The following is a 26366-nucleotide window of genomic DNA, read 5'->3' on the forward strand; positions in this document are numbered from 1 at the left end:
TCGCGTACCATACATCGAAGTCTGCCAGTTACTGCACCAACTCCATGGAGTAGTTGTGGATCCATCGAGGGAGGATCTTTTGGGGGACATCAAAAGTTATGCATCGTTGATATCCGCTCGATTAGAAACCGAAAGAAAAATGAATCCCTCATGAACGATGAGACCAAACAGCCAAACCTCCATGAGTCGATACCGAATCGTGAAACCAAAAGAATCATGGTTACTATGATGGTTCCTTCAAACAGCTTCCCATAGAATACCACTGCTCCATGAGTCTATTGTTCTTTCAATATCGACTTACAGAGGTTTGACTGCAAGCTTTCGGAATATGAAACAGAAAATAGAAGAGACTATCGGCCCTCTAGAAATAAGTTAACACATTTCAAAAAATAGTTTTTGATAATAAATCTTCGAGCTGTTTAGTAGTTAGTAAACAAAAACCGAATTTAGTACAACAGTCAACTCTCCATAACTCGTTTTTATGGACTCGGTTTCAAGGCCTGGGCTATCGTCTGACGAAGCTGGTGATTCAACGAATGAAGACGTGTCAGGAAAGACGAAGGGATTGATTGGCATGGGAAGAATGATCCATTGATGTTTCCAGGTGCCAAGCCGGTGCGGACCGATTTTGCCATGGAATACACTGATTCGCTTGAAGGTTGGATGGCGAATGGATGCTCATTCTCATCCATGGAATCGATCCCGATGCTGTTTCTCCACTGGAACCATCAAGTGAAGAGATAACAAAGCTGCGATCTGGCGGGTCTTCAGTTGAGGTCTTTCCATAGGCAAACCAAACGGTTTGTTTTCGGAGAATCGCAGCATCTGTAAAAGAAACATTATTACACTGAAACAATGTTTTATCTATGAGAAACTTACCAAGCAATGAATGAGTGGATTAACATGGTGCAAAAAAACTGTTAAACGAGGCAGAATCAATATTACAGGTGCGTCGTATAAACTTTTCCATTTATTTTGACAGCTGTCGCTCATGGGACCTTTGTCGACAAAAGGTCGAATACACGATTTTTCGGGTTTAGTCATTTTTGCTACTTTCGACCTTATGCGCAATAGGACGAATGAACAAATTTGCACTGCTTCTAGTTTTCGTTAATTACGTCGAAGTGTTAACTTTTAATTTATTTTTGAAGAAATATCATATCGAAATGATATTTTAACCACATATTAAGCTGAGTAGAATCTACCTAATGGTGAAATTAGCATGATTTATTTACTTTTGTTACTTACGACCTTTTCAAATCGAGCTCCAGAAATCATAATTTTATTAATTTCCGCTCTATTTTCATAATTTTAATTTTTTGCCTCTGTCGACTGCTCGTGGTTGGAGTCTGATGGTGTTCATTTGTAACGCATCCCAAACACCGTTTTTGCGGCGTCTGGCCTATCGGAAGTTCACCTATTTATGCATCCCGATTTAGACTGTTGGGTCACTGCAAAAAGATCTAAAAGTCACGACGAATATCAAATATCTTTCCACCAAAATTGGCGGCCTCTGGGAAGTTTGGAATGAACGGTTTATGATGCTGGAACAACCTGTTAGTCTTTCGTTTAATATGGACATAGAAAATCTTTGCAAAAACAGATGTGCTATCAGCTAGTTCGATCAATGCAGTGCGGGCTTCGCTGTGCAACGGTTGACCGTTGCGATTCTGGTCCTTATTCTTGTTGCAGTTTAACAAAAAACTCGGTAAAATTTATTGGATGCTGATAAGTCAGTACTAACATTTTACTAACTTTTCACATTTTCTCTGTAATCTGTAATTTTACGGTGCTATCAGCACCAAGGTTTACCATATTCAGTAAATAAAGAAAAATGTCACCGAAGAGTCAGTACTTTTATTAAGAAAAGCTGGAATTTCAGTACTTTTTATGATTTAGGGTAAATTATGTATTTTGGACAGGCTAAGGATATGTCTGCGAACGGCGATTGATTAACTGCATAAGATAATAATATTTTATTACCTAATGTTACTTATATGCTTAATGTCCCATTGAACTTTGAGTTTCTAGGAAGCAAAAGCTTACAAACCGTAGTATTAGCTACCAAAATAGCATTTTTTTGCGGCCTGTCTGTTATACATTTCGGACACCAAATATACATTTTGGACACCCTCACGTGAATATAATTTGGACAGGGACGTTATCTCAATATCCATGCAATGATTTCTTAAAAAGACGATCATATCATAAAATTTTAAGAGTTTACATATGACTTATGCATTTTTTCGCTTATTGGATGTGTATATTAGTGATAATTAATAATTTCATTTCATGCAAGCAAATATCATCAGATCCAAGAAAAATGCCTGCAAGTATGCATGTATGCGACATTCCAGTGTGTTTCATCAGATGGCTAAATTATATCAACTGAACAAAAACCATAATCTATTTTGGACATCACCTGATTTATGCCTTATATACTCATGTTTAGATTTTGGATGAACTTAGTATAAATTTTAGACATATTTTATCATGTTGCCTTTAAACTTTTTATGCATGCCAATTCAGAGCGTTATTATTGCATTTAATGTATGTTCTTGAAATGCACATCCTCTTGCATTCGTAGGTTTCACAGATGTTCTGTTGATACAATTTAAAATTTGATATTTTTGAAGCCAATTTGTAATTGTTATGAAAAAGGTCATCATTAATAAGTAGCATAGTGTATGAATAATGCAATACATGATTTCCAGTACATATATTCCTCACCATCTCATTCAAAAAGGGTATAGAACGACTAGCATGTCCAAATTATATGCATGTCCAAGTTATATACGTTACCCTACTGATCAAAGACCGTAAAATAATTTACCGAATAACGATGTCGTTTTTAAGTGTGTAGTAAACTCGAAATTCTGAAGCAAAGAAAGCACCATGGAAGATGAACTAAAAACAAAAAGTTATCTATTCACAATACGCTTGAATTCTAATCACTACTTTTTCGATCCAGTTTCCTTACTAGCAAAATTAAAGTTTTTCATTATTTTACATACGTTTTGACAGCTATCTACTACCATTCTTCCATGCGCTTGTGTTGGAAGATTGAGAAATTTGAGAATCCAGCATAGCGCGATCAGTGAGTGGAGTACAAACATCAGTGTCAACGTTCGGCAGCCAGTGAGAGAAACTGCATGTTCGAAAGGTTGTTGTCTGTACTTTTTGCCACTGGTGCCAACTGTTAGTCGTTTCCGTTAGTTGAAATAAACAGTCGTTACCTTATTGCATTGAAACAACCCAAAATTGAGTGGTACCGCATCTCTGTATATGTTACAATCCAAGTAAGAACTTCTTACAGTGTTCATCCCACTTTGCTCAGAAGCTTTTCCCAAGACACAACCTCACGTATATCCAGCCGCCCAAAAACCAACCCTTCTTGCTCACGGCACCCATGGTTTTGCTTGCATGTGTGCGTGTCTCCTGGCTGTCAGCCAGTCGTAAAAATCTCACAAAACAGCAAAATTCATCAGTCTTCATCTCATCGTCGTCGCGTTCGTGCGTGTGAAGAAAAGTCATCTTCAGTTCGGTTTTCGTTTGTGGTGAATAGTGAAAATCATTATCAGACACCGGTTGGAAAATTGAAGATTTGTACGGCTATCTTACGCCCAAGACTGCGTCAAGCCCATTGATAAGTGTTATTGAAAGGATTCCTCAGCTAGCGAGTGTGAAAGTAACCTGTTCAATCATGTGCAAATTGTGGAAAATCATCAGTGAAAAATCAAATGTAAGTGCCTTCCAATTTCTCCTCTTTCCACTCTTGGCTTTTCTTGTCCCGTTCGGGAACGGGGTGCGGCAGTGCTGCCAGGAAACTGCTGGAATGTTCGTGTTCAATGCTGGACAATGGAATTATTTCGTATTGTGCATGGGTCAAATTCGGGTTTTAGGGATGATGTGATGTTAAATTGTTAAGCCTGATTCGCTGCTGACAGGTAATTTCTCGGCCTATTTTGATGCGTGGAAAAGTTGAAAGAAATGCGCCTTTTTCTGATAGCATTACGCAGTTGAAAAGAAATGTCAGTTCAAATGGGAGCCGCTGTAGAAAATTTCTGCAAGGAATCGGCGAGAAATTTCTTTAGCGATTCCTTTTCAGTAGCAAATCAGGCTTCATTATTTAATAGCATAAGTAACATAAGTAGCTGGCCAACACGCTGAACTATGGCTGCCCCTATTTCGATCCCATCCTAATAATGTCCTAATAATGTCCGGGCATGGATCAGAAACGTTAAGCTAAAGCTACGTTAGCAATATAAAAATCCATCATCATCATTGCGAACATGACAGTTTGCCTATACCATTGGAATAAAACACATTTTTTACGCTTTTCACTTTTTAATTTTACAAAAAGTCTAAAGATACGAGTCCTTTGTCGTTCAGGAAGTTGAGGTACTGGGTCAGACGGAGGACGGCAGTCAACGTGACGACGTACTCCTTGTTATCTTCCTTTCGGAGGGATTTCACCTTCTTGAACAAGGTGCGGTAGACGCGTCGGGCAACTTTATTGGAAAGGCGTACTACACTCTGAACGGTGTGCAGGGCTGAGTACTCCTAACCGAGATGGGAGCGTCATCATCATCGTCGCCTTCGCACTTCGGGAAGAGGTAGTCCAGTAGACACTCGGCCAGCTGAGCGGTGGTGTCCACGGCGTACTGGAAGGCCAGTACTTCGTTGGCTTTCTTCCGTGAGAGCTCTTTCAGGGAGGCGGCCTTTTGCTGGGAAGCCTGTCGCAGTTCGCACACCTTCTCGGTGTTAGGCCGTGCCGAGGACTTTGGAATTTGCCTGGGGCCCATTCACAAATTCCATAACGCTGAAGGGGGTTGGTGGGTGTCCTCAAGATGTTACAGTTCATACAAAATCCAAAAAAATATTCATACAAAATGCGTTACAATGGGATGGGTGGGTGTCAAAAATGACCATTTTTGGCGTTATGAAATTTGTGAATGAAGCCCTGGTTGTAGATCTCCTGCAATTGTTCCTTGATGATTGGTGCACTCACTTCGAGGCGGTAGATGCCATTGACAAGGGTTGACCAGCTGGAGCGGGTGTTCGTACTTGTGCACCACGGGGTATGCTGGCACGATGGACCACATCCTCGGACGTTCCGGAGGCCCAGCTCAAAAGGGGATTGTAGTCTTTCATCTGTCCGTATACATTTTGCGTTTGCTACCAAGTAACGTCCATAGCGTGCAGTTTGAGCGTTTGAGCATACGGTCCTACAATTCCCGATGTGGCAACAAGCTCGACTGATCGTCTCTGGTCGAGCAGGATTCTCCGTTTTCCTGCTCTTTAGCAGACATGGTTCTTGTTAATGATTTTTCTATTTCGATTTGCAGTAAAACTTACTTCAAACAATCAATTGGACACTAAATCTTATCAATTTGTGTAGTTTGTAGTCACTTTGTGAAGACTGGTAATCGAATTTTCTCGCGACTACGAAGCTGCTGATGTTTTCTTAGGTTTTTTCAAATACTTTTAATCTCAATATACCCCACTTCTGCTGTTTCCATACAACACTAAAAGGACACAAATGTAACGCCATCTCTTGAGAGAAAAGTGCATTAACGATTACTCTTAGCTATTTTCAATTGAGCGTGCATTGAAGAACGAAACGTCACACATCCAAAATCAAAACAAACATTCCGTTTTTTTTTTCTAGCGCCGCCGATGGTGTAGAACGTGATTGCCTCTCTCCCCAATCATTCGGGTCAACGCCGTCGAATTTTCTAAGACATAAAAAAAAGGAAGATAAATCAGAGATTTAATCTCTGATCATATCTTCCTTCGGAAGGGAGGTAAAGTCGTGGGTCACGGCCCATGAGCTGATGGGATCGATACGATGGGGTTTGATACGATCACAGGTTTGTGTGTGAGAAGGTCTTTCTGGGCGTCCATGTTTAGGCATAGTGCCAGAAACAGATGAAAGTAACTGATGCCAATGGATATCTGTTAGCCAGAAAAAGAAGAAAAAGAACACTCATGCCACTAAGTTTGTAGTGTGTTAGTATACTTTTATGCCACCGTGGCGCTAGTGTGATGTCTTCGTCAAAACGGAGAAGTGGGGTATATTGAGATTAACAGTATTTGGTTTTTTGTAAGAAAAACAAGGAAAGAGATTTTTTTATTTTTTTCACGCACACAATGACAGTTCGTTACGAGGTTTCCCGTTGGTGCGAGTGCTTTGTGGAATCTCTTTTTGCTTCGTAGTCGCGAAAAAAAGTGGAACCGAAACAAATTACCCCATTAGGGCTCCCCCAGATCTAAACGACTTTTTACGGCGACAGCGACAAAAAATCGTCGCGATTTCACTGATGTTTCGCTGTATGCACTGTTTGATAAGCGTGTCTAAGCCACAGCGACACCATTTCGTAGCGATACGCGTCGTGTAAGTCAAAATGGTTCCATAGAAGAGTGCTTGCAGCGACACAACAACGAAAACGCGACGACTTTTTGTCGCTGTCGCCGTAAAAAGTCACGTAGATTTGGGGAAGCCTTTAAACATTTGACAGTTCAACAGTCGACTAAATTGGCTGAAAAATCGGCCGTTTTGCTGCACCGACGCTTATGGAAGTTTAACACAGCGATCAACTGACTAATCGCTAGATTAAATCGAGTGACCGAGGAAATCTGATGTTTAGTAGGTCAACTTGATTGGATTTTATTTAAGATATCGATTTATCCACGCATTTAGTAGGATTGCGTTGGCCCACCAATTAAATCGGGTGATATTCGGTTGATCCTTGTGTTAATCTTCCATAAGCGTCGGTGCAACAATCGACCGATTTTTCAACCAATTTAGAAGGCTGTTGACCTGTCAAATGTTTAATCGATCGTTTCATCGATTTTTGGTGATTTATTATCCATTTTATTTATTTCGTTGAAAATGTGACTAATATGAACATTTTTTGCCTAAAATGGAGATAACCTGCAAGTGTCGTACCCCTAGACAAGGAGCCCACTTTGAAATGACATTTCTTATCAATTGCGTACTGCGATCAGAAAAATGTGATTTTCTGAACCATTTCTGGGAAGAAATTTTCCACGCATTGAGATAGACGATTCCTTTTCTTGTCAGTAGCAATCCAGCCTTTATTTTTATCCGGGTTGACGGCATTTGAAAAGATCGATTTTTTACATGAAGAGATCGATTTTTTATGGGAAAGATATTGATTTTTTTATCTGGCATCCCTGGACCAGACGAAAGGCGATCTGGAAAGCTTCGGTTGTGTGCGTATCTTCGGTTGCGTGTTTACATTCGTTTCGTGTGCTGCTGAATATGCTTGCTTGTAGTGGTGACATCATCGCCGTCTGTCTGTTCAGCAGAAAACGATGGTGGAGAATGTGAAACGTCAAAATTTTACTCTTTTCTCGGCTCTTGTGTCTTGATGTGTCGTCGCGATCCAAGCAGGTTCTTCGAAACGAACGGAAGATTCAGTGCACAGAGCAAAACGGAGAAAAAGTTTGGTGCGTGTGAAAAGTTTCTTGCTCCCGTCCCGTTTGTGTGTTATTGACAAGAGGGGGATTTTTCCCAGTGAAAATTTCCGTGAAAAAACAGTGAAGAATTCGGAAGCGGACATTAAAAGTGCGAAACGGCGTCCGGAGGAATTCGATTTCGGAAGGGAAGGAGAGTGTGTTTTCTGTGTGTGAAAGTTTCCCCGAACGGTTGTCCCGATGTGGTTGAAAAATTGTGCCTCTTGGTGGAACGTGGCGTTTGCACAAAACAACTGTGAAAAGTGAGTAGGGCTGCCGAATGGGGAATGCATTGAACAAAAATGGCCAGGTTTCGATTTTCGGGGCTGGGAATGTCGTGGAAGTTGTCCGGATTTTTTAAAGGGTGCGATTAGAGAGCTGTCTGGCTGATTCACAGAACGAAAAGAGGGACACCAGAGTTTATCGATTCTTCTCTGCCCACTTCTTTGGATGATGGTGAAATGGATATTTTCCAGTGATTGATATCGTCGATACGCTGCAATGAGCAAATTATCTGTCTGAGTCTGAGTCTGGTCCACGACGGGTGGAATGGTTAATCCAGAATAAAAATAGCGCACCGAAGCCGCAGCCGAAATTTGGCAGTGAAGTACTTCTACGCATTTTTCCGCACACTCGGTTCAAGTGGCGTTTACGCGGTGGCGGTGGCCTTGAAATTGACTCGAGGGGTTCCTATTGGAAATTGGTTTGGCAGAGAAGGTGCTGCTGGGATTTGATTCCACGCACGGTGTTGAAAATTATCTCTTGAATGCACAGTGTTTTCCGAGGCCTCAATTCGTGATCGAAAATGTTTTGAGCCCGAAAAGTCGGTACAGGCCTGCTCCGTTTTTATCAACAATTAATTTTCAGTTGAAAAATCGGAATAATTTTCTTTGACAAAATATTCAAATTTGAAAACAAAATTGCAGTTTTCACATTTTTTACTCAATTTAAATTTTTACCATACAAAAATGCACGGTATTGTGCGGAAAAGTGAGTTTGTTCGTTGCGTAGATTTTTTCTCTTTCGGTTTTCGCGTTTGTTGGGCAGAGCGCAATTTGTGGTCTTTCGATTCTGTTGCATGCACGCGAGGGGGCAGGCGACAAAATCAGGAGAGATATTCGTGTTCAGTCGAGGATGGATTGCCAACTGGTGAGCTCGTTTCATTCTTATGATTTAAATATTTATCATGGTAACCTTACGTTTATGCAATTTTCAAACCTATTATGTATGGTTCGCCACTAGAAGTATCGAAAAAACCTTTATTCCTGTTTCATATAATTTTCAAATACATATTTCTTTCTTTTTTCGTCATTACTAAAAATAACGTTTGAACATTATGAATGTTCACGTAACTTTTTTTAAATCTTATACCAATATCTTTTCACTGCCAGAAATGCAAAACTAGTTTCAAGTAAAAGTCGTATTTTTCGATCTCATCAGCGACCAAACGTGACTTCCAGATCTTTTTCCTTTCTCACTAATCAACACCCTTTTCGTGGTGATTGTGGAAATGCAGAGGTATTCTCGGTCTCTAGAAGCAACGATTACACCGTAACATTCCTTCCCCATTCCAACTGACTGTAAGGACTTGGCCGGTGCCGTTATTGATCTGCTAAAATTTTGCACTTCGAGAATAAGCGGAAATTCCCATCCTTTATTCATTTGGATGCCTAGAAGAACTTCTTCATATTTTGGTCCAAAAAATCCTAGAGCACTCTAACGCATCCACAAAAGTTTATTCCGAAGTTTTTTGAAAAAAAAAAAAAAAAATCGTTGCGTCATTCTTCCACGATAATTCCTTAGCCGATTTTTATCATTTGTTCCAGGCATTTTTCTAAGATTTTTTTTTCAAATATTCATCCTTTCAGTCTAAAGGATTTCCTTGAAATTTCCTTGAATGGCTGCAAAAAATATTGAAAGACTTCATTGAGAAATTTTACAAAAAATTGGAGGAATTTCTGATTCTTGAAGCATCTAAATGGGAATGCTAAAGAAAGTTCTAGGGAAATTCATGAAATAATTTTTCGATAGATGATTCTGGATGTGGTTATCCATAGAAAAATTCTAGACTGAATTGTTGAAGGTATCTAAAGCGAAATTCTTGGAAGAATTATTTCGAGATTTAAGCTAAGTATGCTGTTCCGCTCAAGAAAAGTTAAAATTTCTGCCCAAGAAATGGTCAAGAAGTTTCGTACAGTAAGTTCCATTTGAATTGACATTTCTTTTCAACTGCGTACTGCGATCAAAGAAAAATGCTTTTCTTGAGCATTTCTTGCAAGAAATTTCCCACGCATCGAGATAGGCGATTACTTTTCTGTTGAAGTGCATACTTCGCTTTAGTGAAAAATCTCAAAACAAACTCTTGAAGAGATGTCATGAGAAATTCAAAAAAAAAACCTTAGAAATATACATAAGAGTGTTCAACTTAGGAATTAAACTTTCATCTCGTGATTCTTGTTAGGTTTCTTTTAGTATTCATAATTATGTGCTTTTTTCAAGCTAAAGGTATCTAAACTTCTTATTTATAATTCGATCATTTGCTACCAGCCCTGATTTCCTCAATATATCATCTATAGAAAAAAAAAAAAAAAAAAAAAAAAAAAAAAAATACAGACAAATATTGTGTGTATGTCGCTGATGTCCATAAATCTAAATCCCATTTTAAGGGAGAGGCTATGTTCCTCTTAACAGGGTGTCCATTCAAATGCAATTGTTCAATTCCCGGATTTTTTTTCTGGATGCCCAAAAGTTCAAAACCGAATGACATCATGGTTGTGCAACTTCACATTTTAAGCATTTTTAAAAGAAAGATATTTGATCTAACTTTCAAAATGTTCGTTTTCAAGCTATGGTTTTAAAGCAATATTCTCAATTACTTTTTTTTTCTTTTCACGATAACAAATTTTATTCAGTGAGATAACATCAGAACATCTTTTCATTTTTATGCTTTAACCTGTCAAATATTGCAAAATGTTACCATTACCGTTCCATAAATAATGAATCGAACACAGTAAAGGATTATTTCAATCTAATAATAAAGCCTTAAAAGGGGTTTTAAAAATTATCCAGCTTCTTGCTTTTGGATGTCAAATATAAAGTAATATAGAACTAATCAAAACATTTCCAACTTTTTTTCTTTTTTACATACAAAATGATCAATTTTTTGGATTCTTTATCTAAGTGTTTTATGAAAAAACGTGAGTTAAAAACATTTGTAATTTTGAAATGATTTTGGACAAACAGATTAAAAAGAGTTATTGAATAATCTAAAAGACCAAAACTAAGGATATTTACGCAAACTTCCATGAGTTGTCAGAACTGAAAGTTTGTTGAAGGGGCCAAAATACGGCACCCGATAGAAGTCATAGGAAATTCAGAGAAATTTTAAAATGATATAAAAAATCGGCCCTAAGTTAAGATCATTCTTCCACAAATCAGCATTGTTTATAATGGCCAACTCATGCTCTACTGAGAATGTGTTCAGAATTATGCGTGAAACAGTGAAACATGATCCATGGCAGATTCATGTATAAATTCTTGATCTGAATCAACTCTCGTTGAATCCAACAGAGATCTTTATGACATAAACGATATCTCGCAAAAAATCAATTGCTTGCTTTGCAGAATGATGAAATAATGAAAGAACTCTGAACAAGCATCTTCCCAGGAATATATCCAAGATTTTTCCGAGAATATTGTCGAAAAAATAAACAAAAATCTGCTCAAGAATACCATTTATTTACCCATCAAAAAGCTCTTCATTAATTCAGTAAGGATCTCACAAACAATACACTAAGCGAGAATACTTAAATGTAAATCTGCTGAAATCCATACAAATTCTCGTCATGGACTTCATAAGGACTTTGTCATAGGCAGTGTTGTTAGCAATCACGGTACCGTAAGTTCGGGTGAGATTTACCACCATGTCACGCGATTTTATTTGTTACCAATAGGCCACCGAAATCAATGCAACCTCTCGTAAATGTTGTTTGTCTTAAATATTGTCGAATTGTGTGTAGTGAAGAATCTCCAGAATCACCTTAGGTGTGGTATTGAAAGACAAATTGAATCAAGGATTTGAACATGGTGTCAGCCTGAAAGTTTGTGAGGATGCTTAAAATATATTTCCAAACAGAGTTTACCATCAAAATTTGTACCAAGTTGCTCGTTTTACTGAAATAATTGAATTTCCGTTACATTTTAGGAACATCCTTTGGAAATTGCATACATTTAGGCGTTTTCCGTGGTATCTCCTTAACATTTAATAATTTATTATTTCCATAATTATTGTCTTGTTAAGAACTTCGCCATTCTATTTGCATATTCGGATGTAGAGTTGATGTTGGCATTTATAATAATCAAGTAATAAATTTCACCTTGAAATGGGATCCTGTTTTTATTTCAGAGATGACATTTGTTAGAAAATTTCGGTACATGGGTCTTTGAGGTTCACCGTAGTCCTTGTCTTCCTGCATTTAATTGTATGGTATTAATAATAGAACCAAGAATACCAGACCAGACCAGAAAAACCGTGAAAAATTATCATTTTCACCCGAAATTACGGTAGTCGACACGTTTTTGTTGACATTCGGTAGTCAGCTTTCAAAACACGAGCGATCAAATGAACGTACTACACACAAATGTCAATCAAATGCTGCTGATCACGATGGCGTCACTAGAAAGCGATACGGTATTGTTTATATGCGTCTCATATGACATAACAAGCAATTAAAATACTCTTATTATTTATGATCGAATATTTCTTAAATCTATGCATTCATAAAGCATCGCATCAAGAACCTTTCCAGGAATCCCTAAGTACCCTTCTGAATACTTCTCAATGAACACATTGATGTTCCCTAAGAACATGTGCTTAATAGCTTTGGCCAGAAATTCGCAAAGCAATTCACAATAAATCGTATCAATTTTTAAAATAAAAATCTGCCAAAGATCTCTCCTTGAAACTATAGATTTTTGACCAAAAATATAATAGAAACCGTTAACTATCTCTAGCAACTCAGTCGTATATCCCTTGCCAAAATTTTCTAGTGCTTTTTCCGGTGTGTTGTACAATTTCCCGTATTTTTTCCGGTCATTTGTAATTCCCGGGTTTTTCCCGCTTTTCCCGGATTTCCCGGATGGATGGACAGTGTGACAGTCCATTGGACACCCTGTCTTAAGTTCGAATAGATTTTTTTTTTCATATCTGACATTGATGATTAAAGGCACTTTCAGATCATTGAATCAAATTAAATTTCGATTGTTGAATTTTAATAAACATTTTTCACCTATTTTGTTATTTTTTTTTTCTATGTGGCACGTTAAGAACAAAACAGATATTTTTTGTTATTGATGTGGAATTTATTTTTAGATAAATTTATTTTCAAGGATACCTATCATTAAAAAAAGTGTTAAGTGTTCTAAAATTAACTACAGTGCCTTCCCGAATTTGGCAGCACCCGCTTTTGTCTACCCCCGCTTTAAGCAAGACCCGTTTTTGGCAACACATTCTCCCCGATTTGGGCAACACATTGATAAATATTTTCAATTGATTATGAGGTACTGAAACCTACATTTTGAGTTAAAACAAAGTCAAAAAGTCTTAAAATGAAAATGTTGCTGATTATTGCGAGCTAAGAAGTGTAATGTGGAACGTACTTGTGAGGAGAGCTCGCATATTTCGAAGTTATTGTTTAACGTATACGGGAAGTCTTATAAAGCAGGCAAGCTGTATAAATTATTGCTGAATAGTTTGATAGGCATCATAAATTGGTGCTATAGGATGGGGCCCAGATAGCCGTAGCGGTAAACGCGCAGCTATTCAGCATGACCAAGCTGAGGGTCGTGGGTTCGAATCCCACCGGTCGAGGATCTTTTCGGATTGGAAATTTTCTCGACTTCCCAGGGCATAGAGTATCTTCGTACCTGCCACACGATATACACATGCAAAAATGGTCATTGGCATAGTTAAGCTCTCAGTTAATAACTGTGGAAGTGCTCATAAGAACACTAAGCTGAGGAGCAGGCTCTGTCCCACTGGGGACGTAACGCCAGAAAAAGAAAAAAGAAAGAAGAACCATTATTGTTTTATAAATATTAAAACCAGTTTTTTTTGCTCAAAATCAGAGCAATGTTCATCAAAATCTATCATTGCATTGTACTTGCTATCAGTAATTCAATTATAGTTTTTCGAGCGGATTTCTTGAAGCTTGGACAAAAAATCTGATTGAATGGTGGATTCTTGAGCCTTAGATGACCGAAATCTGTTTATTTCAAACTATTCATGTTATACTCCCAGCTTAAGGTGAAACAGCTTGGAATCATAATTCAATAATGTACCAAAACTTTGAAGGCACAAATCTCGCGAAAGGGGCATCAAACTACAGAAAGAAAGCTTAAAATTAGAAGATTGACCTTGTACGTTCATTATTTCAACAGATTAGTGCCTTTGAAATCGTGAGTAGGGGCACAAGCCGGCCATTGTACCTGCCATGTTTGGATTCCGAGATGTGTCACCTTAATTTGAGTAGATTTTAACCCATCCTTTTATTGAAGGCTACACTGTTTCTTCTGCTATACTTTCAGGGTCTCCTCCAGAGATCGCTCTAGAAATTTCTCTAGTGATTCCTCCACCAAGCCTCCCAGAAATTCTTCCAGTGGTGTTTCGAAAGATGCTTGAAGGACTTTCTTCAGAATTTGTTCCAGGAAATCCTTGAGCGTTCCAACGCTTCTACTTACTGTTATTTCAATAAGGATTACTGCGAAAATTTTCCCAGAGACTTTTCCAGGGTTTCCTCCAGACATTTTTCGATCAATTATTCCACTGATTTTAACAGTTACTGTAGGAGATCTTCCAAAGATTCCTAAAGAAGTTATTCCTAGAAAATCCACAAAGAATAATTGAACTTTTTATTTTTCAAGAAATTCGTTTAGTGAATTTACAAATCAGATCTACATAAATGCCTACGCCGATTTCTCCAGTTTTCCTACCATGATTTCTCATCCATATGAAAATATCTCCTTCAAAAATTTACTCACATTTATGCCCAGGATCGCTCCAACAATTCCTCCAGGAATTCTTTGACAAAATACTCTTAATACTCTTCAAGAAATTCCTCAAGAAATTCAATCTGACATTCCTCATGAGGATCCTCCAAAAATTTCTCTTGGAATTTCTCCAACATTCCATCCAAGTATTCCTCCCGCAGATCTTCCAAATAATTTCTCGAACAATTTCTCAAATAAAGCTTCTTCAAATATTCATTTAAGGCATGACTAACTAATATCACAGTTATTTTTCCAGTAATTCCTCTGCTCATATTACGCAAATTTCTTCGGAGATTCCGTCCTAAATTTTTTTCTGCAACGTATATTATCCAGATATTTGATTAATTCAATTTGATTTTTCCAATTATCTTAGCCATTTATCTACGGAATCCTCCAAGCCTTCCTCCAGAGTCCATATGTTTTTTTTTTCAGAAAACATTGTTGAAGTTGTAACAAACCACACTATAAATTTCTTGTATTACATCGAATGATCATTTCAATTATGCAATCAGCGATGGTATGAGCTGTACATCGATCGGTCGCCTTTTATTGTATCTTCCGGTATTAAGCCAGTTAATAATATATTTACTATTGAAAATTTTCAAGCAATTAGTTTCAGAGTTCATCAAGGGTTACTTCAAAACTTAATCAAGTTTATTTAGATATTACTTCAGGACTTCTACAATATCTCCCGAATTTGAAAAAAAATCCAATTACAATTACAGTTTCCTGAAGACATCCCTTCCTTGAAGACTTCCTTGGAACATTTCTCAAATATTTTCTGTAATAATTCCTCAAGGAGTCTTCGGAAGAATCTTTGGAGTTATTCCTGTAGGTATCCTTAGACAAATTACTGGTTGAAATCTTAAAGAAATCCTGAAGGAAAATGTTGTAGGAAATCTTATGAAATCCCTAGAGAAAACACTGTTTGAATTCCTAAAAGTGTACTAAATGGGAATCTTGGTTGATGTCTAGAGAAAACGATGGAAGAACCATTGGATAAATTAATTTATTCTTAAAAAAAAGTGGAAAAATCTTGGGGAAAAATCCAGATGAAATCTCTGAGGTAACTTCTATGGTTATCCATAGAATAATTCTAGGTTGACTTCACGAAGTATCTAAAACGGAACTTTTGGACTGATTCCTTAGGACATAGGTTCCCAAACTTTTTGATTGCGCGACCCACTTAGCCAACAAGCATATTGCTTGTGATCCATCTGCGAACAATTAACCAGAACAAAGTTTTGTACTGAAGCATCTGAGGTCATTTATTACTTTGTTGGGAATAGGATTTGATCACAAGATGTAATTTACATTGACATGCACTCTGCGTGATTTAAACTACAATGAATACAATCTCGATTACTTTTTCAAATCGACGTAAGTAACTTTTAAACGCTTTTGAGAAAACTAATTGAGAAGAATCACAACCTGTCTTCTAAAACTGTTTTAAAATGAATCACCTTTTTAACATTTTTTCGCCGTGTACATCGCTCAAATTTTGCATACAATCAGATCGCGTCCAAAAATTAGGTGGTTTCTATTATTTTCCACAAAAATAATTATAACAAAATGATAAGCCGTTTCATACAGTTACTTTCGACGTTTTTCTTCCAGTGTAAAATCGGCTCAAGTAGTGTTTTGTTTTGATTCGTGGTTAAGTCACTTTGTCTCTCTATACAGCGGGGCGGCGAAAGTAGTGGTTAGGTTGCGAAAGCTGAAAATCTTACTTTCGTCGTTTTGTAAATCCGGAAATTAAACGTTCTAAGGGCCGATTTCTTCACCTTCGCTTAAGCCGTAAACCACGTTTACCCATACGATTAAACCAGGTTTAATGCTTAAGCGGTGGTGAAGAAACCGCTTATAAAAGTGAAAAATCTAGTTGGGTAGGAGCGGAACATGTGGAATTCCGTCTGCGAATCACGTAGGATCAATAAAGCAAGTTTCTTCACTTTTTTGACTTGAGACTATTTGAATCAGTTTTCGAGAACTTTTTTTGAACTCGTCACTGCTTGTTACAAGATTAAAATATTAACATTGAAAACTCTTGTAACAACACTACGAACTGCTTGAATGTCTCGACATCTCTCAAAATTTTATATATAACTGACTATACTCTCGCAAGACTTTTTGATTATGTCAAACCTCCATGAGTCGATGTTCCATTGCTCAATACTGACTCACGGAACCCCACGACAACAATATTTCGATTATAATTGAAGTTGCTTGTACCTCAGGTTTTTTTTTTTTTTTGAGTTTGAAAGTTTCTTTTTCCTTTTCTTTTTGGTTACGAAATTGAACATATCTGTGGTTCTATCCAGCTTTTTAAAAGCGCTAATGGCTGCCGCAAACACGTTCACTTTCTGGTAGGGATCAGTTGATTTGACGTTTGGCTTGGGTCGTTTTATATTGAACGGATCCAAGCCAAACGTCATATCGACTGTTTCCTACCAGAAAGTGAGCCTGTTTGAGGCAGCCATTAGCGCTCGTAAAAACCTGGATAGAGGCTATTTCAGCTCGATTGCTTGAAAGGGAACAAAACTAGACCATGTCAAAGTTGAGCATTTTGTATGAAGATCGGCATGCGCTGTTATTATTCAGAACAGCACTGTAATTACTGGATAAAAGAATTAAAAAGTATATAGCAGTAACATTTGTCGTAATGTCATGATGAGTTCGCAAAATATATCTTTGAAATTTCTGGTAAGATCCCTTTCGAGCTCATATAATAATTGCCAAAAACTTGATCAGTATTGAATTGAAATTCTGTCCATAATTTAACAAGAATTGTGGCCTAGCGTTCCTTCAGAATCTAGCACAATATTTATTCGGAAATCCTACCTTGGAGTACCTGGAAGAATGCTTCAATGATTCCAAATGGCTAAGTTGTAGTCTGGTCCATGGTTCTAGAATCTTAAGCATTGAATTCGATAAAAAGCTTGGCTAGAAGTCTATGAAATCCTGTTTAAAGTTGTTATCCATGTGTTTTTTTTTTTCGAGGTTCCTGGTCGAGATTTTGTTGCTAATCTGTCTTTTTTTATAGTGGTGCCAAGGCCAGTTTTTTTTTTATAATCGTCTTCAGGTTTGACTTATGTGTATAACAATTTCAACATTTATTAAAACTCCAATCGATAGAGAAACTTAAAAGTAACTGACACTGAAGAAGACTGCAAGTTGTAGTCGAAATACGCGTATCTGTCAAAGATAAGCATTTAGGAGCGGAATTAAAAGGTACACGGTACTCCATCTACTTTTAAGTTTCTCTATTGAGATTCTGCTCAGAGGATTCGAACATTAATAAGAGTCCAATCGATAGTTCCCAAAATCTAGATGTATTCTAGAAATACATTTGTCTACTGCTCGTATTGAAAATACTGTAAGAATTCTTACAGAAATTCTTGCAGGATAGTTTTTCATGTTCGTTGAATGATTGCTCATAGAGCAATTTTGTCCAAATATGTCTCTGGATTTTACTAGTATTTCATGAAGGGATTATTTCAGCAAAGATCGCTTCTAAAGATTTCACGAGTAATTTATCAAGTGTACTTTCTATGAATTCTAGAAAATAGATCATTTGTAGCTTTAATCATAAAATGCTACAGCAATTGTTGTAGTAATTCCTCTGCTTTATTTTCACAAAATATCACCAAGCTGAGCAAGCACTTTCTATATTTTCATGGAAGTGTACACGATTCAATAACTGAAATGAGGTTTCTTTCAGAGGGATTCAAAATAGTTAATTGCTGCTGGAAATGCTGCACAAGATCCACAGTCACTTCCACATTTTTTCAATAAGCTTGCTTAGGATTATTTGAAAGTCAGGTTTATATCTGAACCTATCCAAGAACTCTTTCAATATTTCTGGACTGGACTCTGTAAGAGTGATGACCAAAATAAAAAAAAAACCTCAGAATTGCGTCAGAAAATCATGCGTAGGGTTATTGGTAAATCAGGTCCCGGATTTTGTAAGAACCCTGCGCAGGATATTTGTCAATGAGATTTTTTGCAACGATTCCGTCAATACCTCGCCCAATATTTGTTTTGAAAAATTCTGCTCATTACTTTGTCAGGATTTTGTTAGAATTATGTCTTGGAGTTTGTGGTATTTCTGGCTAGGACATGGAAGTTTATCTAAGATATCGCGAGAATATCCAAGTTTTCCGTGGGAACCTTTTCCAGAATTCGCTGGTGGTGACCAATCGATAAAGTTTTCAACTCGAATGGAATTCCAGTTCTCCAGATTTGTGCTTTTGAAAATTTGAGCGTTGGCTTCGATTCATCTTCACCTTAATATGAGAAAATATGAGAGATACATTATAGATGTCTTCTGATGCGCATTTTAATTATTCTATTCTAACTACTTTCTAGATCGTAAGTTTAATCTTGAAAATATTCAAACAAAGATATAATCAAAAAACTAATTTCAAGTAAAATTAACCAATGTTGTACCTATCTTCACTTTAAAAAAAAGTAAAGGTATATCTTACTGCTAGGAGGATACAACACAAAATAATACTTTCTCAAGAATGGTCGCTACATCCCGAAAACTTCTCTGAAGACATCATATCTCTAAAACCAACTTTTCGGGCGCAACTCAATTTCGATTACGAATTTAGACCTCAGGAAACACTGTGGATTGAGCGGTCAGGTAAAGGGGTCGGGGGTATTGAGGAAAGGGTCCGGTCCGGCCCCGTCGCTGCTGCACTTCGGTTTCGTTCAAACGGAGAAACGACGACAAAAGTTCGATGAACGGATTAGTGTGGTGAGGAGAAGCTGCATCCAGCAGCAGCACATATGAAAAATCGATGACCTGAAAATCAATGGGAGATGCTGCTGACAACAATGTAACGGGAGTATATACGCTTGGATGCATGGTGGTAAGTGATTTCCACCCAAAAATTGATGTGTGAATCGTCACACGGCAAGGTGTTCGGTAGAGGAATCGATAAAAGTCGAGTCGCGCATACGACGGAACATAACGAGTAGAGAGATGGGAAAGGGAGAACAACATTTCGATGGTGGATGGCCGACGTTAATTTCAGTGGTAGTGAACTGAGAATGTACGAGAGCTTGCTATTAGAAAGAGTTTGAATATTTTATGGACCCTAGAAACTAATTTTCTGTGAAAAGTTATCAATCAATGGTGTCCTCAAAGTTTTATGTGGACAGTGAACTCGATTAAAGAGATTAGTAGGGTTCACACAACAATGAGACTCTTGCACAAAAAAAATACATTTATTCTTACATACCAGATCCATTGTCATGCAGAAATATTTGTAGGAATTCATGTATGAATTCCTTGTGGAATCATTGGAGGAATTTAAAGACTTCTAAAGAATCCTGAGGATGTGTTCATTTAGAAAATCTGGGGCTTTTTCTTTAGAAATATCTGAAGAGTATTCACTGAAATAGTGTGTGTAAGAATTTTTGTACAAAACCTGAAGAGTATTATTAAATTCCTGGAAAAAAAAGGATTGAAGGATTTATGAAAGAATCCCAAAGACATTTTTGGAAGGATCTCAGTGGAAAGTTCTGAAAAAAATCCTAGAAGATTCAGCGTAAGAACTCAAAAAAAAAGACCTTTTAAAATCTACTTGAAAAAGTTATGAAGACAAGGTTTGTGGATAACATTTTTAGAGTCATATTTACATAAAACTCGAGAAATTTTTGGATGAATCAATATATTAATCTCTATATAAGTAAGAATCATTGGAGCAACCAGTCAAGTAATGGGTGGTATAAATTATTTAATACATTTTTTCAATCAGCATTTATATGGAACTACTGTAGAAATTACTCCAGTAATACTCCTAGAAATACTTTTAGGAGGACTACCGGTCTCAATAGCGTCTTGTACATGGTACAATTAATACGGAGGTGAAGTTTACCAGACCGTAAGATCTTGTGGAGTCCGTAGTAAGCACGACTTCCGGCAATGATACGTCTTCGAATTTCTCTGCTGCAGTTGTTATTCGAAGTTACCAATGATCCGAGGTAGACAAATTCATCCATCACCTCAAACTCATCTCCGTCGATCATTACACGTCAGATATTTTGTCTTCGACGTGTTTACCTTCAATCCAAGCCTTTCTTCTTCAGAAGATCGTGCCTCGCATGTTGAAGCCTGCCCGTTTCATAACATCTTCTGGCAAGTGCAATGTTGAACAGGAGGTAGGAAAGACCATTGCCTTGTCGAAGTCCTTTGCGTTTTCCAAACGGGTTCGATAACAAACCCAATATCTTCACTCAGCACTGTACACTATGCATCGATCAGTCTAGTTTGTTTCCCGGGAAAACCGTTCTGCCTTATAATTTTTTTTTTTTTTTAAATTGATGAACAGGGGGTGCTAGCAACCTTGATATTCGCGACACTTTTGGAGGATCTACCACAACATAAAGATTTGGTCCGTTTTCGATCACCCGTTCATGAAACCGGCTTGATAACGTCCCACTGATTCGTTTCAGATTGTACCGACAAGCTGATCGGTCGAACGCCCGAGGAGACTTCAATGCATAGGCCGTGAAGTGGGGTAGCAGCAGGGATGCCAGGTGATTTTTTCCAATGTCTTCCAATTGCATGAAAAAATGTCTTCCAATGTCTTCCACTTGAAACTTTTTGATTATCATGGTTACTTTATAAAGTTCAAACTATGGTGTGTTTATTTTTAATTTGTTTATTTTAACGGAGAAAACTGCTCTTTCAGTTGTGACATTTGCTCCATTTATAGTTAAGCCTGGTTAGTCAAAGAATTAGGCTCTTCTTTATTATGTTTGACATTATTGTTGAGCTGACCTGTGCATTGTTTTATTTTCAACCAGAAACTCGTCTAAGAATACCTTAATAGATTGCTACATGAACCCCTAAAAATATATACACATTTATTTATTCACGGATTTCTTCAGTGATACATGAAATTAATCTAGAGGAATATTGAAGAATTCTTCCCAGATAATATGAATGTATTCCTCTAAGCATTTCAAAAAGGATAAATTGAATGAACAAATCAATTAATAATATTTCTAGCAGAATATTTATTTACGAATTCCTTTCAAAATTTTCTATTATATTCCAAGCCAATCATCGAGAAACTTTTTGTTCTTCGTCCAAGAATTTATTCAAATGTTTAATCAGGGATTTCTGCAATAATTTATCCAGGAATTCCACAAAGAATTTCTCCAAGAATTCCTCCAGAAATTTTTATAAAGATTTTCTAAACACGCGTAATTTTTCCTCCAGCAATCTCCAGGAACTCTAGCAAAAATATAACAATTTTTCATGGTTTTATTCAGACTCTTTAGCAAATTTTTTAATCTCATGTATTCCTGTTGAAAAAATCGTAAATAGTTTTCAAACAAGTTATCCTAGGACTCCTTTTATTATTCTTTAGAAACTATCTGTACTATTAAATTAAGGAACACCTCCCTGAATTTCCTGCCATAGATTCCACCAAGGATTGTATTCGCTAGAGATTTCTCTGAAGGTTCCTGATGAAAAGCATTGAGGGATTTGTCCACAGGTAATATATGAAATATCCCTGAAAATTCTTTAATTTTTTTCATAACACTTCAATCGTCGCGCTGTTGTATTTTGTACAACACTGGTGAAAACACATTGCTTTTTTTCCGGAAGAACTGTTAATAAATTTCCAGTGGAGCTCCAGATGAACTTTGGAAGAGTTGCTGGAAAAACTCTGGAGGAATTCCTGGAGAAACCCTGGAAAAATTCCCAGATCAATAGTGAAGGAATTCCCTTAGTAACTGTGGAGGATTTCCGGAGGAACTCTGGAGGAATTCCTGGATGAACCCCGGAAGTATTTCTGGAGAAGCTACGAAGAAATTACTGGAAGTATTTTTGAAAGTAAGGAATCCGTAGGGACTTCAGATAGAACTCTGATGGAATTCTAGGAGAAACTCGTAATAAATTCCTAGACGAATTTTTAAGGGTTTCTTGGAGAAACTCTGGAGGATTTCCCGAGGAATTACTGGTGGGTTCCTTGAAACACTCCGATTAAATTCATGGAGGAACTATGGTGAAAATCCGAAGATATTCCCGGTGGAGCTCCAAAGGAATTTCCGAAGTGGAGCACGAATGGAATTCTTGATTGAGCCCTCCAGAAATTCCTCGGGAGATTTTTTCCAAGAATTCCCCCGGAGATTCCCCTTAAAACTCCTCCGGGATTTTCTCCAGGAATTTCTCATGTGATTTCCAATAGCAATTCCTCTGTGGATTTCATTCACGATTTGCACCAGGAATTCCTCAGAGGATTTCGGTTAGCAATTTCAGCGGGGATTTGGTCCAGGATTTTCTCTGGGGATTTCGTTCAGATATTCGTTAAGGAATTCCTGTGAGGATTTTCTCCAGAAACTCTTTCAGGGATTTTCCAGAGAATTTTTCAGGAGATTTCCTCAAGGTATTTCTCTAAAGATTTAAACCAGGAGTTTCTCCGATTATTTTCTCCAGGAATTCCTTTGGGAATTCAAGGATACCTCCGGCGATATCCCTGGGAACTCCTCCGGAAATTTTCTCCATGAATTTCTCAGAGGATTTTCAAAAGCTATTACTCTAGGGATTTTGTCAAGAAATTCTTCCGAGGATTTCCTTCAAGAATATCTCTGGGGATTTCCTCAAGCAGCACTTCCGAGCATTTCCTCCCGAAACTCCTCCTGGTATTTTCTCCAGGAATTGTTCTGGGTATTTCGTCTAGAAATTTCTCCAGAAATTTCGCCAAAGAATTCCTTCAGAAACTTCTCTGGCAATTTGCTCCAGGTATTCCTCCGGAGATTTTCTCTACAAAATTCTCCGTAGATTTTTTCCATGAATTTTTCCGGTGATTTCCCTCAAGAACCCCTCCGGGGTTTTCTACAGGAATTTTCAAGGAGATTAAGAACAGCAAATATTTCGAAGATTTTGTCCAGAAATTCCTCTGTGGATATAATCAGGCTTGATAATTCTCCTCAACATCATCAGAGTTCGGTGACATACTCTAGAGCAGCGTGCTGCCAGTGCCTCTTTGCGAGGGAGCCAAAAAATGCTAAGCAGCGAGGCAACGAAAAATGAGCGATGCAGCACAAAAAAAAACCGAGTTAAATTCCATCAAAAAAGGGTGCTCTCACAACTCCCCGAGGACTGTCTGTTCGGGCGGCAGACTCGAGAGTTCGTTTGAAGTGTGAGTGATGGTGAGCATCGCAACGAGAGAGAGAGAGAGAGTGCCTGAAAAAATCCTCGCATTTTTCTGCACTCTCACTCGAATCGCTTGAGGATCTGTGTTGAAAATTTTGAGTTTATTTTTTTCTCCTCAGAAAAACGGCAAAATCGCCTCCTCTTTGCCTCGCAGAGGAGTTTCTATCAAGCCTGGATATAATCCATTTTTTCCGAGGTTGTACCTACTCTAGAAGTACATACCTAAAAAGATTTCATTTGATGAAGAATTCCTCCATGAATTCATTCGGAGATTTCCTCCAGGAATCGTCCAGAAAATCCTTCGGGGATCCTCAGAGATTTTCTCCTGATATTTCTTCTAGAAATTTCTCCGGGAAATTTATCTAGGATTTCCTCCGATGATATCATCTGGCGATTTGCTTTAGAAAATCCTGAAAAAATTCATCCGGGGATTTTCTTCAGAAATTCCTCAGGTGATCTAAAATAGCAATGCCTCCGGAGATTTACTCCAGAAATAAATCCCCGGACGATCTTAAGGGTATTTTCTCCATAAATGTATCCAGCATATCCTCCGAAGTTCCTCCAAAGCTCCACCGGTAAGTGCTTTGGATTTCCTCCATAGCTCCTTTAGGAATTGTTGCGCAGTTCTTTAAGGAATTCCTCCAGGATTTTTTCCAGATTGTCCCCATGAATCCCTTTTCGAGTCCTCCAACAATTCTTCTGGAGTTCCTTCAGCAATGGATTACCTGCTTTGCTCTTGACCACAGTTGATCAGCAGAAGTTTTCTCGTTTTATTATGTAAGAGGAAAGGCATCTAACTTAAAATTTCTCGTGAATGAAAGCATAAATCGAAAAAAATATTTGGTAGGCGTGATAGTCATTATAATTACGCACAACTGGTAAATTTTTTTTCGACAATAGTTTCCAATTTTGAGAAATAATTCGTTAGATGCATTTCGCCATACAAATATTTTTTGCGTTACCTTTTAGCAATTTTTCGTGCATAGACACTAGCGCAAGTACGTTACTATGTGGTGAGTAGCGAATCAGGCCAAGCATGTAACCCATTCCTCCGGAGTGCCTCTTGGAGCTTTGGAGAAACTTCGGAGGATATGCTAGATAAAATCCAAAAAAAATTGCTGAAAGAACTCTGGAGGAATTACCAGAGAAGCTCCGAAGGAGTTCCCGGAGGAACTCTAAAGGAATTCTTGCAGAAACTCTGGACAAAATCCTAGAGAATTTCCAAAGGAAATCCTGGATGAACTATGAAGCAATTCTTGGAGGAATTCCGGAGGCGTTCTTAGAACAACTCCGGGAAAATTGCTTGACGAACTTCAGATAAGTTCCTGGTGAAACTAAGGAGGATATTCAAAGCATTCCCACTGTTGGGAAGGAACATCGGAGGAACCTTCCAGGAATTACGGGAAAACTTTCGAGGAATTGCTAGAAGAATTCCAGAGGAATTTATGGAAAAAAATCTAGGAGAGTTGCCTGTAGAAATCCGGAGGACTTTCCGAGGAATCGCTGGACGCATTTCAGAAGAATTGCCAGAGAAAATCCGAAATAATTATTTGAGGAACTTGAAAAAACTTGGAGGAGCTATGGATAAATTCCTGGAGGAAGTCTAAAGAAATTCCCGGAGATTTTTTAAAATTTCCTGAGGAACTCTGGACAAACTCCCGGAGGAAATGTAGTGTTTTTTTCGAAGCATCTTCAGATGAACTCCTAGAGGAGCTCTGACGCATTTCCGAGGAATTATAGTGAAACCACCCATGCATCGACTCATTTTTATTCGATATCGACACATGCAACCATACAAAAACCCATAACTTCATGGTTATTATGATGGTCCCCTCATACAACTTTCCAAAGCATTCCTGTTCCATGGCTCGGTATTTCCAAGAGTCGGTGTTCTTCTCAGATATCGCTCCATTTTATAACATGGTTCAAAATTTTGGACCACAGGTGAAATTGCCCTAGGAATTCTGGAGGAGTTTCAGGAAAACCAGTAAAAATATCTTGACAGATATCCCAAAGATCCAAAGACAATTTCAGAAGCAAAAATTGTGGCAATCTCAGGAAAAAATCATACAAGAATCTTTTAACTTTTTTTCATGAATTCGTTAAAAAATACACGAGAAATACTGAAACAGATTTAAAAAAAGTCCTAATGATTCTATAAAATAATACTTAAATGCATTACTAGAATGTCTTCATAAATATCTGCAAGAGTTCCTAGAAGAAACTCTGGAAGAATCCTTGTCAGAATTCTCAGATCAATATCTGAAGGAATCCTTGGAGAATTTCCAACGGAATTCGGAGAGGGATCACTTTAGTTTGATTTAGACGTGCAAAAATTTTTCTAGTTCTTTTTTCCAAATCTAGGAATTTAAAAAATGCCAATAATTCAAAATTGTCTTCCAAATGTCTTCACAAATTCTGAAAAGTCTTCCAAAAATCTTCAGTCTTCCAAATGTCTTCCACACTACTCAAATGTCTTCTAATGGAAGACATGTCTTCCAACCTGGCATCCCTGGGTAGCAGACTGACCAACGCGAGAAGATACAGTTTGCTGGAAGCTTTAGCGAAGCTCGATGTAAGACTGTGCAATAGGGTGCGGCTTATTTTTCAAAAGTTCTCAAAACCAAAAATTCGTGTGCTCTACTGAATTCAAATC

The 26366-nt window shown here is 37.7% G+C and overlaps 1 protein-coding gene, 1 long non-coding RNA gene and 1 pseudogene across 3 annotated transcripts in view; 1 reads left to right on the top strand and 2 right to left on the bottom strand.

Moving 5' to 3' along the window:
* Positions 1–362: 362 nt before the first annotated feature.
* LOC110674751 lies at positions 363–1016 on the bottom strand. The gene is made up of 2 exons (XR_002499160.1): positions 880–1016; positions 363–825 (listed from the first exon to the last, which is right to left on the bottom strand). It is a non-coding gene; the product is annotated as an uncharacterized LOC110674751 (long non-coding RNA).
* A 2469-nt stretch (positions 1017–3485) lies between these two features.
* Positions 3486–26366, top strand: part of LOC5574653 — an 81368-nt gene continuing 58487 nt past the window's right edge. The window contains exon 1 of one of the 2 annotated variants that reach the window (XM_021839005.1): positions 3486–3742. The gene's annotated coding sequence lies outside the window, so the exon portion shown is untranslated. Of the gene's footprint in view, positions 3743–7313; positions 7746–26366 lie in introns of those variants that run through there. The other variant, XM_001661519.2, reaches the window with a different exon arrangement.
* On the bottom strand, positions 4354–5312 carry LOC110680894 (annotated as a pseudogene).

Source organism: Aedes aegypti, chromosome 1 (assembly GCF_002204515.2).
Source record: "Aedes aegypti strain LVP_AGWG chromosome 1, AaegL5.0 Primary Assembly, whole genome shotgun sequence".
NCBI lineage: Eukaryota > Metazoa > Arthropoda > Insecta > Diptera > Culicidae > Aedes > Aedes aegypti.